The sequence below is a fragment of the Artemia sp. Qi Xiang Cuo genome, chromosome 9 (genome assembly GCF_049724085.1).
Source record: "Artemia sp. Qi Xiang Cuo chromosome 9, ASM4972408v1, whole genome shotgun sequence".
Taxonomy (NCBI): Eukaryota; Metazoa; Arthropoda; class Branchiopoda; order Anostraca; family Artemiidae; genus Artemia; species Artemia sp. Qi Xiang Cuo.
In genome coordinates, this window is record NC_142802.1 from 13,414,275 (window position 1) to 13,425,737 (window position 11,463).

The following is an 11,463-nucleotide window of genomic DNA, read 5'->3' on the forward strand; positions in this document are numbered from 1 at the left end:
TCCATCTTGTTGATAACATGGGTAAATTACTTAAAAAAAACCTAACACTTGGCTTAATCTGATTTCTATTGATCTCCAAAAAGCTTGCGATTTGATTAACCACAATCTACTGATCGATAAACTTATAACGGAATTCCACATTGAAACTTTCCTGGTTAAGCTCGTTGCCTCTTTTCTCTCTAATAGATCTCAAGCAGTTAAATATCTAAATTGTTTCTCAGATCATTTCCCCATATTTAATGGCATTCCTCAGGGGACTTTTATAGGCCCTCTCCTTTTTTTCTTATGATTAACACCCTTCCAACCCTTTATAACAATAGGTGGAAATTTGTCAATGACTTGACAGTTTTAGAGATATGTCATAAAAACATTTTTAGCAGCCCAATGGGCATACTCCAAGATATTGCCTGTGAGGCCTCTTCCCTTGACATGGCAGTTAACCCTTCTAGATCAGCAATAGTCTCAGTAAGTTTCCTTAAATCCCCCCCCCTTTTTTTCTTATTTCTATTCCTCCTGAAACCTCTGTCACATCTCTTAAGTTCCTTGGTGTTACAATTTCTTCCAATTTGAAATGGGATGCGCATATAACTAGTATCCTACGACAAGCAAACTCCTCGCTTTCCCTCCTTAAACTGTTAAATAAATTTAGTTGCTCCAATCACTTTACTACAAGTATACATTTCTTTTGGGCGTCCCATATTAAAGTATGCTTGTCCTGCGTGGCACCATGGCCTCTCAAACGAAGCACCACAAAAGATTGAAAATGTCCAAAAGAGAGCTCTAAGAAATATTTTTAAAGAGGGCAAGGTACTATATTTGCATTTGTTAAATATTTCAAAACTAAAGACCTTCGAGGGAAGAAGAAATAATTTGTGCCTCCGTTTTGGTAAATTGGCACTTCTGAACCCCAGTACTGCGAACCTTTTCCCTGAAGACCATGTGCCTGATAGTAGTAACCGAAACTCTAAAAAACGGAATTTTAATATCAATACCTACGTCAAAAGAATCGGATTTTTATGATGATTTAAAATATTTAAGTTTATTCAAATTTAGTCTTACTCATCAAAAGTTACGAGCCTTAGAAAATTTACCCTATTTTCGGAAAAAGGGGAGAACACCCCTTAAGACTCATAGAAGCACACCATCAGTTGCACCGTACCAGAAAACCTTACTGTAGAGGTTTCAAGCTCCTATCTGCAAAAATGTGGAATTTGGTATTTTTTGCAAGAAAAAAAGCGTGTTTTGCAAGGATGCGTGTTTATTTGTTTGAATGAATGAATGATTTTTATTACCCATCTTTAGCAATACAAAAAAGTAAAAATAAAGTAGAGAAAAAATGAAAAGAAAACAACAAAACACATTGAACAAACTAACAACTTAAATTAATACTTCAATAACTAGAAAAAGAAAAACAACAAAAAAACCAATGTCGAAACTATTTACATAAAAAGACAACCATCACACATTACTGACTATAGTTTCAAACATACTATGCGTTGGATCTAAAGATTTCAGGAACTTTTCCCTCCTGGTCGCGATCGCGACGAAGGGGTCATCGAATCCGTAACGTGCTGAAATCTGGTGGTTTTTTCGCCAGGGGGGAAAATAGTCGAAAGTGATTGGAGGGCAATTAGCCCCCCCCGCCCATCATTCCCCCAAACACATCCAATCAAAATTTTGAGATAGGTATTTTGTCAGCGTAGCTGATTTCCAGATAAAAAATATCTTTTTGAAGAGGACACTCCCCCACAACCCTCGGGGCATGGATTTTAAGTAATGCCCTGGGGGCATGTAAGGTTTTTATAGAAGGCGTTGTCGTCGAAACTTCAAAACAGACTCATTCGATTGGAAATTCAAAGGGCTAGTGCCCTTTTTAAAAGTCGAAAGGGATTGGAGGGCAGTTAGCCCCCCCCCCCCCCCGCCCATCTTTCCCCCATACACATCCAATCAAAATTTTGAGATGGCCATTTTGTTCAACGTAGTTGATTTCAAGATAGAAATAAGGTTTTTGGGGAGGACACTCCCCCACATCCCTCGGGGCAAGGATTTTAAGTTATTCCCTAGGGTCATTTAAGGCTTTTAAAGATGGTGTTGTCGTAGAAACTTCAAAAAAGGGTCATTCAAATGGAAATTTAGAAGGCTAGTCTCCTTCATAATATTCGAAAGTGATTGGAGTGCAACTAGCCCCCCCCTCCACGCCCAGCAGGCTCACAAACATAACCAAACAAAATTTTGATATAGGCATTTTGTCAGCGTAGTTGATTTCCAGATATAAAATATCTTTTTGAGGAGGACACTCCCCCACAACCCTCAGGGCAAGGATTTTAAGTTATGTTCGGGGGGCATATAAGGTTTTTATAGAAGGCGTTGTCGTAGAAACTTCAAAAAAGGCTCATTTGATTGGAAACTCAAAGGGCTAGTGCCCATTTAAGAAGTCGCAAGTGATTGGAGGGCAATTAGCCCCCCACGCCCATCTTTCCCCCCAAGACATCTAATCAAAAGTTTGAGGTAGCCATTTTGTTCAGCGTAGGCTAGTTGATTTCCCGATAGAAAATATTTTTTTTAGGAGGACACTCCCCCAGAGGACACTCCCCCACAACCCTCAGGGCAAGGGTTTTAAGTTATGCCCTGGGGGCATATAAGGATTTATAAGAAGGCGTTGTCGTAGAAACTTCAAAACAGGCTCATTTGATTGGAAATTCAAAGGGCTAGTTCCCTTCTTAATAGTCAAAAGTTATTGGAGGGGAACTAGCCCCTCCCCCACGCCCATCATTCCCCCAAACACATCCAATTAAAATTTTTATATAGCCATTTTGTTCAGCGTAGTTGATTTCCAGATAGAAAATAGGTTTTTGAGGAGGACACTCCCCAAGAACCCTCAGGGCAAGGGTTTTAAGTTATGTCTATAAGGTTTTTATAGAAGGCGTTGTCATAGAAACTTCAAAAGGGGCTCATTTGATTGGAAATTCAAAGGGCTAGTGCCCTTTTTGATATTCGAAACTGCAACAAGCCCCCCCCCCCACGTCCATTATTCACCCGGACACACCCAATCAAAATTTTGAGATAGTCATTTTGTTTAGCGTATGCTAGTTAATTTCCAGATAGAAAATATGTTTTTCAGAAGGACACTCCCCCACAATTCTCAGAGCAAGGGTTTTAAGTTATGCCCTGAGCGCATATAAGGTTGTTATAGAAGGTGTTCTCGTAGAAACTTCAAAAAAGGCTAATTCGATTGGAAATTCAAAGGCTAGTGCTCTTTTTAATAGTCGAAAGGGATTAGTAATATTTTTTGTTATTGTTGTTGTTTAGACCAGGGCACTTCGTATCGAAGGAGTTGTCGTGGTAACTTCGAAAGGCGCTCATTCGATTGAAAGTAGAAAGGGTTGATCCCCTTTTTAATAGTCGAAAGTGATTGGAGGGCAATTAGTCCCCCTTACACTCCCACCCTTCCATTTGCCCATTATGTTTAAAAACTAAATGTCGCCTTAAGATTAAATCAAAATGCACTGTGATAATGCTAATTCACAATAAGGCATCTCAGCAGTATCCCAAGAACGACTGAGGGTATTATGTTCAAACTTTCGGGGCTGCTTCTTCTCTTAAAATTCTAACCAAATCAAAATGGTGAAAGTGTATCCAAGCTATCAAAGAAAGTAAACCGATTTTTTGGCGAATGGTATCATGTTTTCCATTTCAGGTCAACTAGACGAGGTATGAAACTAAGTTAAACAGTACTATTTGTGTCCAGATTCTTAAAATGGTGTATGATGTTAAAAATTGCTCAAAATTTTTCCCCAACATACAAATAGCAGGCCAAACTATAAACTCTTAAAAAACGAAAAGATTTAAAGTGTTATTTTCTTTTTCCGTGAAAAGACTATGTCAATATAAAACGAACAGAAATTAATGTTAAAAAACTTTTTCCACAAAATAAGTTTTTCAAAGAAAAGTAAAGAACTCCATTAAACAAAAAATGAGCAAAAATAAAATCAAATAATCTACCAAGCTCGAAACTACCACAAATCAGCATCGATAAATAAATGAAACCCAAAACGAACAGAAATTACAATAAATAACCGAGTCAAATTCAAAACGAGCAGAAATTAACTCGAGTTGGGCGCAAAACCCCTATGCCTTCCCAAGGCCAGAACAAAATTTGCACTTTACTGAATAAATACAAATGAATGTGCATTGTCAGTTTAATATACATATACTGATATTTAGTAATCGAAATGTTAAAATTATTTGATTTATTAAAGTTATAAAAGTAAAAACATATATATTTTTTTCAGTAAAGTGCAAATTTTGTTCTGGCCTTGGGAAGGCATAGGGGTTTCAAGCCTGCATCAATCCGGAGAAATATTAAATACAGAGACAATGAAGAGTATCGTCAAAACCACATTAAATCAGTTTGTTGGAAACAAAGAAACAAATACAGGAGTGATGATTTGTATCGTAAAAATCATCTTGAAAAGGTTTCTGTTACAATATGTTGAAAAGATACAAAAGGATTGATTTTTCTTGTAAGGAACAGATGAGAAAAACATCAAACAAAGTCATCAAATTCTACAAGAATTTTTATAGAAGCCGCAGGTGGACGAAAAACGCACAATCCTGCTTCATAAGCCAGTCCAAGCACAATTCGACTCTAGCTTATATTAAATAAAAAAAAAACAGGTTTATCCAACTGAAAGTAGGGAGCGATATTAAAACTTCAAACGAAAATAAATTATTTTGTATATGAAAGGGGATGTCCCCTCCTCAACGCCTCGTTCCTTATGCTAAAGTTTGACTCTTTCTCACAACTCTATTTTTTAAAACAATAAAAAAAACTTTAGCTTAAAGAGCAAGGCGTTGAGGAGGGCACAGTCCCTTTCATATACGGAATAATTTTTGTGCGTTTTAAGTTTTAATGTCACTCCCTACTTTCAGTTAGAAAAACTTTTTTTTATATTTAATTTCTGAACATTTTTGAATTAATGCAGCTTTGATTTTGGCTCACTATACGTGAATAATTAAAACGAAATTTTCATATTAGTTTTACTTTTTTTGGCTAAATGGCTTTCTCGAAATTTTGATCTGATGTAACTTACGAAATAACTTACGTAATGAACTTCTATATTCGTATATTTTTATTACGTAAATGAGGGGTTTTCCCCCTTGTCAATGCCTTGCTCTTTACGCTAAAGTTCAAATCTTGTTCCAATTGTTTAAGAATGACCCCTGAATCACAAAGGCCGTTTAATTAGAATAGATAGCTTTTTTGAAAATACTAAACAAACTTTACCGTAAAGAGCGAGGTGTTGAATAGGGGGAGAACCCCTCATATACGTAATAATTTCTGTTCGTTTTTAATTTTAACGTTCCTCCTTACTTTCAGTTGAAAAGACTTGTTTTTTATTTAATTTCTGATCGTTTTATTTTGAATAATGCTGGGAAATCTGGCAACCCCTTTACAGAAATGTCCCTTCCCCCATGTAAATCTCCTCCATGGAAAGATCCTCCGACTTAGCCCCCTCCACCGACCCCCCTCCGAACCAGACAAAATCCCTCCTGAAAGCGTCTGCTTACCTCCAAATAACAAATACTTGCAGCCCTTCCCCTGGGGACTGTGGGGAATTAAATCATCGACAAAAATATCTTTATTAGGTTGTCAACTATGTTGAACTAAATGGCTATCGCAAAATTTTGATCAGGTGATTTTGGGAAAAAATGAGCGTGGGAGGGGGTCTAGTTGCCCTCCAATTTTTCAGTCACTTAAAAAATTCCACTTGAACTTTTAATTTCCGTTCAAATGAGACCTCTCGCGATGTTTGATGACCACTGGATCGATAAAATCACCCCTGGAAAAAAAAACACGCATCCGTGATCTTTCTTCTGGCAAAAAATACAAAATTCCAAATTTTAGCAGATAGGAGCTTTTATCACTTTTAAGTGGAGTTTCCCCCTTTTTTCGAAAATAAGGCAATTTTTTAAGGCTCGTAACTTTTGATGGGTAAAACTAAACTTGGTGAAATCTAAATATCTGAAATCAGTATAAAGACCAATCTTTTTGTTTTATCGACTGGTATCAAAATTCCGTTTTTTTTTCTTTTTCTTTTTTTTTTGGTTACTATTGAGCCGGGTCGCTCATTACTCTAAGTTCATTATCACAAACTGTTTGATAACAGGCAATCCAGTTTAAAACTCCGGTGTCGTCACAACCGCCAAGGGCCCGGGGGCAGGCGTTGTAAATTATGCCCTGGGAGCGTATATGGTTCTTATAGAAGGATTGCTCATATAAACTTCAGAGAGGGTTCATTTGATTAGAAATTGAAAATTCTAGTTCACGTTTTAAGAGTCAAAAGATACCAGGGGGTAACCAGCCCCCCCCCTCCAAGCCCTTATTTTCCCAAATGCATCCAATACAAATGTTGAAATAGCCATTTTGTTAAAAATAGTTCAAAGATCACATAACAAAAACTCCGGTGTTGACACAAACCCCCAGGGCCCGGGAGCAGGCGCTGTAAGTTTTGCCCAGGGGGCATATATGGCTCTTATGGAAGGGATGGTCATATAAAATTCAAAGAAGGCTCAATTAGTTGAAAATTGAAAGTTCAGGTTCACTTTTTAAGAGGCAAAAGAGATTGGAGGGTACCTAGCTCCCCCCCCCCCTCAACGCCCTTTTTTCTGAAACCCATCCGATAAGAATTTTGAGACATCCATTCTTTTAAAATAGCTCAAAGACTATATAACGAAAACTCCGAGTTGACACAGCCCCCCAGGGCCCATGGGCCCGAAGGGATGCTCGTAAAAACTTCAGAGATGGTACATTTGATTGGAAATTGAAAGTTCTAGTTCAGGTTTTGAGAGTCAAAAGAGATTTGAGGGCAACTAGCCCCTCACCCACGCCCCTTTTTCCCCAGATGAACCCGATAAAAATTATGAGATAGCCATTGTGTTAAAAATTGTTCAAAAGTCAGATAACAAAACTCAAGTGTTGACACAACCCCCCAGGCCTGGAGGCAGGCGTTGTAAGTTATGCATATATGGTTCTTATGCAAGAAATACCCGTATAAACTTCAAAGATGGCTCATTTGATTGGAAAATGAAAGTTCTAGTTCACTTTTCAAGTCAAAAGATATCAGAGGGTAACCAGCCCCTCCCCCCACGATCTTATTTCCCCAAATGCATCCGATAAAGATTTTGAGATAGCCACTTCGTTAGAAATTGTTCAAAGATTAAATAACAGAAACTCCGGTATTCACAAAACCCCCCCAGGACCCGGAGGCACGCGTTGTAAGTTATGCCCTGGGAGCATATATGGTTCTTCAGGTAAAGATGATCGTACAAAATCCAAAGAGGGCTCATTTGATTGGAAACTGAAAGTAAAAGTTTCACTTTTTAAGAGTCAAAAGAGATCGGAGGGTGCCTTGCCCCCACCCCCACCCCCCTCCACGCCCTTTTTTCCCTCAAACCTCTCCGATAAGAACTTTCAGATAGACATTTTTTTTTAATAGTTCAAAGACATTTTAACGAACACTCCGGGGTCGATATAGCCCCCCCCCCAGGGATGAGGGCAGCCGTTGTAAGTTATGCCCTGGGGGAGTATATGGTTATTATGGAAAGGATGCTCGTAAAGACTTCAGAGTGGGCTCATTTGATAAAAAAAATGAAAGTTCTCTTTCAGCTTTTGAGCTTCAAAAGAGATTGGAGGGCACCTAGCCCCCCCCCCCCTCCCCTCCACGCCCTTTTTTGCCCAATCCTATCCTATAAGAGCTTTGAGATAGCCCATTTTTTTAAATAGTTCAAAGGCAATATAACGAAAACTCCAGCTTCGACAAAACTCCCCAGGGCCCTAGGGCAGGCGTTGTAAGTTATGCCCTGGGGTAAAATATGGTTCTTATGGAAGGGATGCTCGTAAAAACTTCATAGAAGGCTCATTTGATTTGAAACTGAAAGTTCTAGTTCAGGTTTTGGGAGTCGAAAGAGATTCGAGGGCAACAAGACCGAACCCACGCCCCTTTTTCCCCAATTATATCCGATAAAAAATTTTAGATAGCCGTTTTGTTAAAAATTGTTCAAAAGTCAGATAATAAAACTCCGCTGTCGACACAACCCCCAAGGGCCCGGGGGCAGGCATTGTAAGTTATGCCCTGGGGGCAAACATAGTTCTTATGGAAAGAATGCTCGTATAAACTTGAAAGAGGGCTTATTTGATTGGAAATTGAAAGTTCTATTTTGATTTTTAAGTTAAAAGATATCGGAGGGTAACAAGCCTCCCCTCCCACGCCATAATTTTCCCAAATGCATCCGATAAAAGTTTTGAGATAGCCAATTTGTTAAAAATAGTTCAAAGATCATTAAACAAAAACTCAAGTGTTGACACAACACCCCAGGGCCCGGAGGCACGTGTTGTAAGTTATGCCCTGGGGGCATAAATGGTTCTTATGGAAAATATGCTCGTACAAACTTCAAAGAGGGCTCATTTGATTGGTAATTGAAATTACTAGTTCAATTTTTAAGAGTCGAAAGAAATCGTTGGGCACCTTCCCCCCCCCCCCTCAACGCCCTTTTTTTCTCAAACCCCTCCGATAAGAACCTTAATATATCCATTTTTTATATAGTTCAAAGACAATATAACAAAAAATCCGGGGTAGACACAGCCCCCCAGGGCCTGAGGGCAGGCATTGTAAGTTGTGCCCCGGGGGATATATGGTTCTTATGGAAGGGATGCTCGGAAAAACTCCATAGAGGGCTCATTTGATTGGAAATAGAAATTTCTAGTTCGGTTTTGAGAGTCAAAAGATATTGGAGAAAAAACTACCCCCCCCCCCCAAAGTCCCTTTTCCCCAAAATGTATCCGTTAAAAATTTCATTAAATTTCGGTATCGGAGGGTAATCATCCCCCCCCATGCCCTTATTTTCCCAAATGCATCTGATAAAAATTTTGAGATAGCTATTTTGTTAAAAATAGCTAAAAGATCATATAACAAAAACTCGAGTGTCAGAACAATCCCCAAGGGCCCAGCGGCAGACGTTGTAAGTTATGCCCTGGGGGCATATATGGTTCTTATGGAAGGGATTCTCTTACAAACTTGAAACTTACAAAACTTCATAGAGGGCTCATTTGATTGGAAATTGAAAGTACTGGTTTAGTTTTTAAGAGTGAAAAAGGGATCAGAGGGCACCTAGCCTGCCCCCCCCCTCCATGCCCTTTTTTCCTCCAACCCCTCCGATAAGAACTTTGAGATATCTATTTTTTTAAATAGTTCATATAAATTTCAAAGAGGGCTCATTTGATTGGAAATTGCAAGTACTAGTTAACTTTTCAAGAGTCAAAAGAGATCGGATGGCACCTAGTCCCCCCCCTCCACGCCTATTTTTCCTCAAACTCCTCCGATAAGAACTTTGAGATATCAATTTCTTAGAAATAGTTCAAAGACCATATAACGAAAAATGCGGGGTTGACACAGCCACCCAGGGCCTGAGGGCAGGCGTTAAAAGTTATACCCTCGGGGTAAATATGGTTCTTATGGAAGGGATGATCGTATAAAGTTCAAAGAGGGCTCATTTGATTGGAAATTGAAAGTACTAGCTCACATTTTAAGAGTCAAAAGAGATCGGAGGGCACCTAGCCACCCCCCCCTCCATACCCTTTTTTCCTCAAACCCCTCCGATAAGAACTTTCAGATATCCATTTTTTTTAATAGTTCAAAGACCATATAATGAAAACTCCAGGGTTGACACAGCCCCCAGGGCCCGAGGGCAGGCACTGTAGGTTATGCCCTGGGGGTATATATGGTTCTTATGGAAGGGATGCTCATATAAACTTCAGAGAGGGCTAACTTGATTGGAAATTGAAAGTTCTAGATCAGTTTTAAGGGTCATAAGAGATCGCAGGGAAACTATACCCCCACGCCCTTTTCCCCCAAATGCATCCGATAAAAATTGTTAGATAATTATTTTGGTAAATATTGTTCAAAAGTCAGATAACAAAACTCCGGTTGAAACAGCCCCCAGAACCCGGGGACAGGCATTTTAAGTTATGCTCTGGGGGAATATATGGTTCTTATGGAAAGGATGCTGGTAAAAAACTTCAGAGAGGGCTTACTTGTCTGGAAATTGAAATAGATCAGTTTTCAGAGGCAAAAGAGATTGGAGGGAAACTAACCCCCCCCCCCCCCCCCACGCCCTTTTCCCCCCAAATGCATCCGATAAAAATTTTTAGATATTAATTTTGTTAGAAGTGGTTCAAAAGCCAGATAACAATAACTTCGGTCTCGAAAGTAGAGGAGGGGGTGTTACTCGTGACAGAACCACGTGGTTCTGTCAGCATTTTTAATGCTGACGGGGCTCCTAATAAGGGCATAGCCTCCCTAGGGAGAACACGTGGTTAATGGGGTCAATGACCTCTTTTTCCAAAAACAACAACAACAACATCGACCTTGACATTCGCTGAGAGCGTGCACTTACAACAACAACAACATCGACCTTGACATTCGCTGAGAGCGTGCACTTACAACAACAACAACATCGACCTTGGAACACCTGTGCTGTCGACCTCAATTCACCTATCGTGAATCAATAATTCCCCTTAGAAACAACAAATTAATTTCCCCTTTCTTGACAGATCAATCAATCAATGACATCATCTGTCAGACTTTAAAAATTTTCGCCGAGAAACATTTCTCCAGGAATAGATCCAAATCATCAATGTCTTTGCCTCGGGAACAGTTATACTGGTCGAACTCCAAAAGATATTAATAACCAAAGACCAATGCAAACAATTCTCCAAGAAACATCTTAGCGATGAATTGTTTTAGCGCGCGAAAAGGTTTCTTATTAATTTGAAATGCGTTAGCGCAGAGATGCCAATAACAAAGGAACACGCTGAATTTACGTTTAGGGATTATTTGGGCGAAACCGTTTTAGACAGGTTATGGAACTATTTCGGCGAAACAGATAGAGACATTTTAAAAGAAGATTTTTGAAGAGATTTTAGAAGAGAATTTAATGGTGAAACTCTGTGGTCGTTATAATACACAAGTTTCATTTGAACAGTGTTGTGAGGTCCTTTAACCCAACCCCAAAGGGTTCCAATCCTCCTACCTCAACCCCAAAGGAAGCCCCCGGGCCTCAAAGGCCCCCCAAGCTCCCAAAGGGCCACCGGCTCCCCCCAAGGCCCCCCACGCCCCTCCACGGCCATCCCCCGGCACCCCAAAGGCCCATCGAGCTCCCCAAGGACCAACGGGGTCCCAAAGGCCCTCCACCGGTCCCCAAATGTCCCCCCGGCCCCCAACTGTCCCCCGGACCCTCAAAGGCCCCCCATGCTCCCCAAGGGCCACCGACACCCCTAAAGGCCCAACCAGACCCACAACGGCCATCCCCAGGCCCCCCAAAGGCCCATTGAGCTCCCAAAAGACCAACGGGGTCCCAAAGGCCCTCCACCGGTCCCCCAATGTTCCCCAGGCCACCAACTGT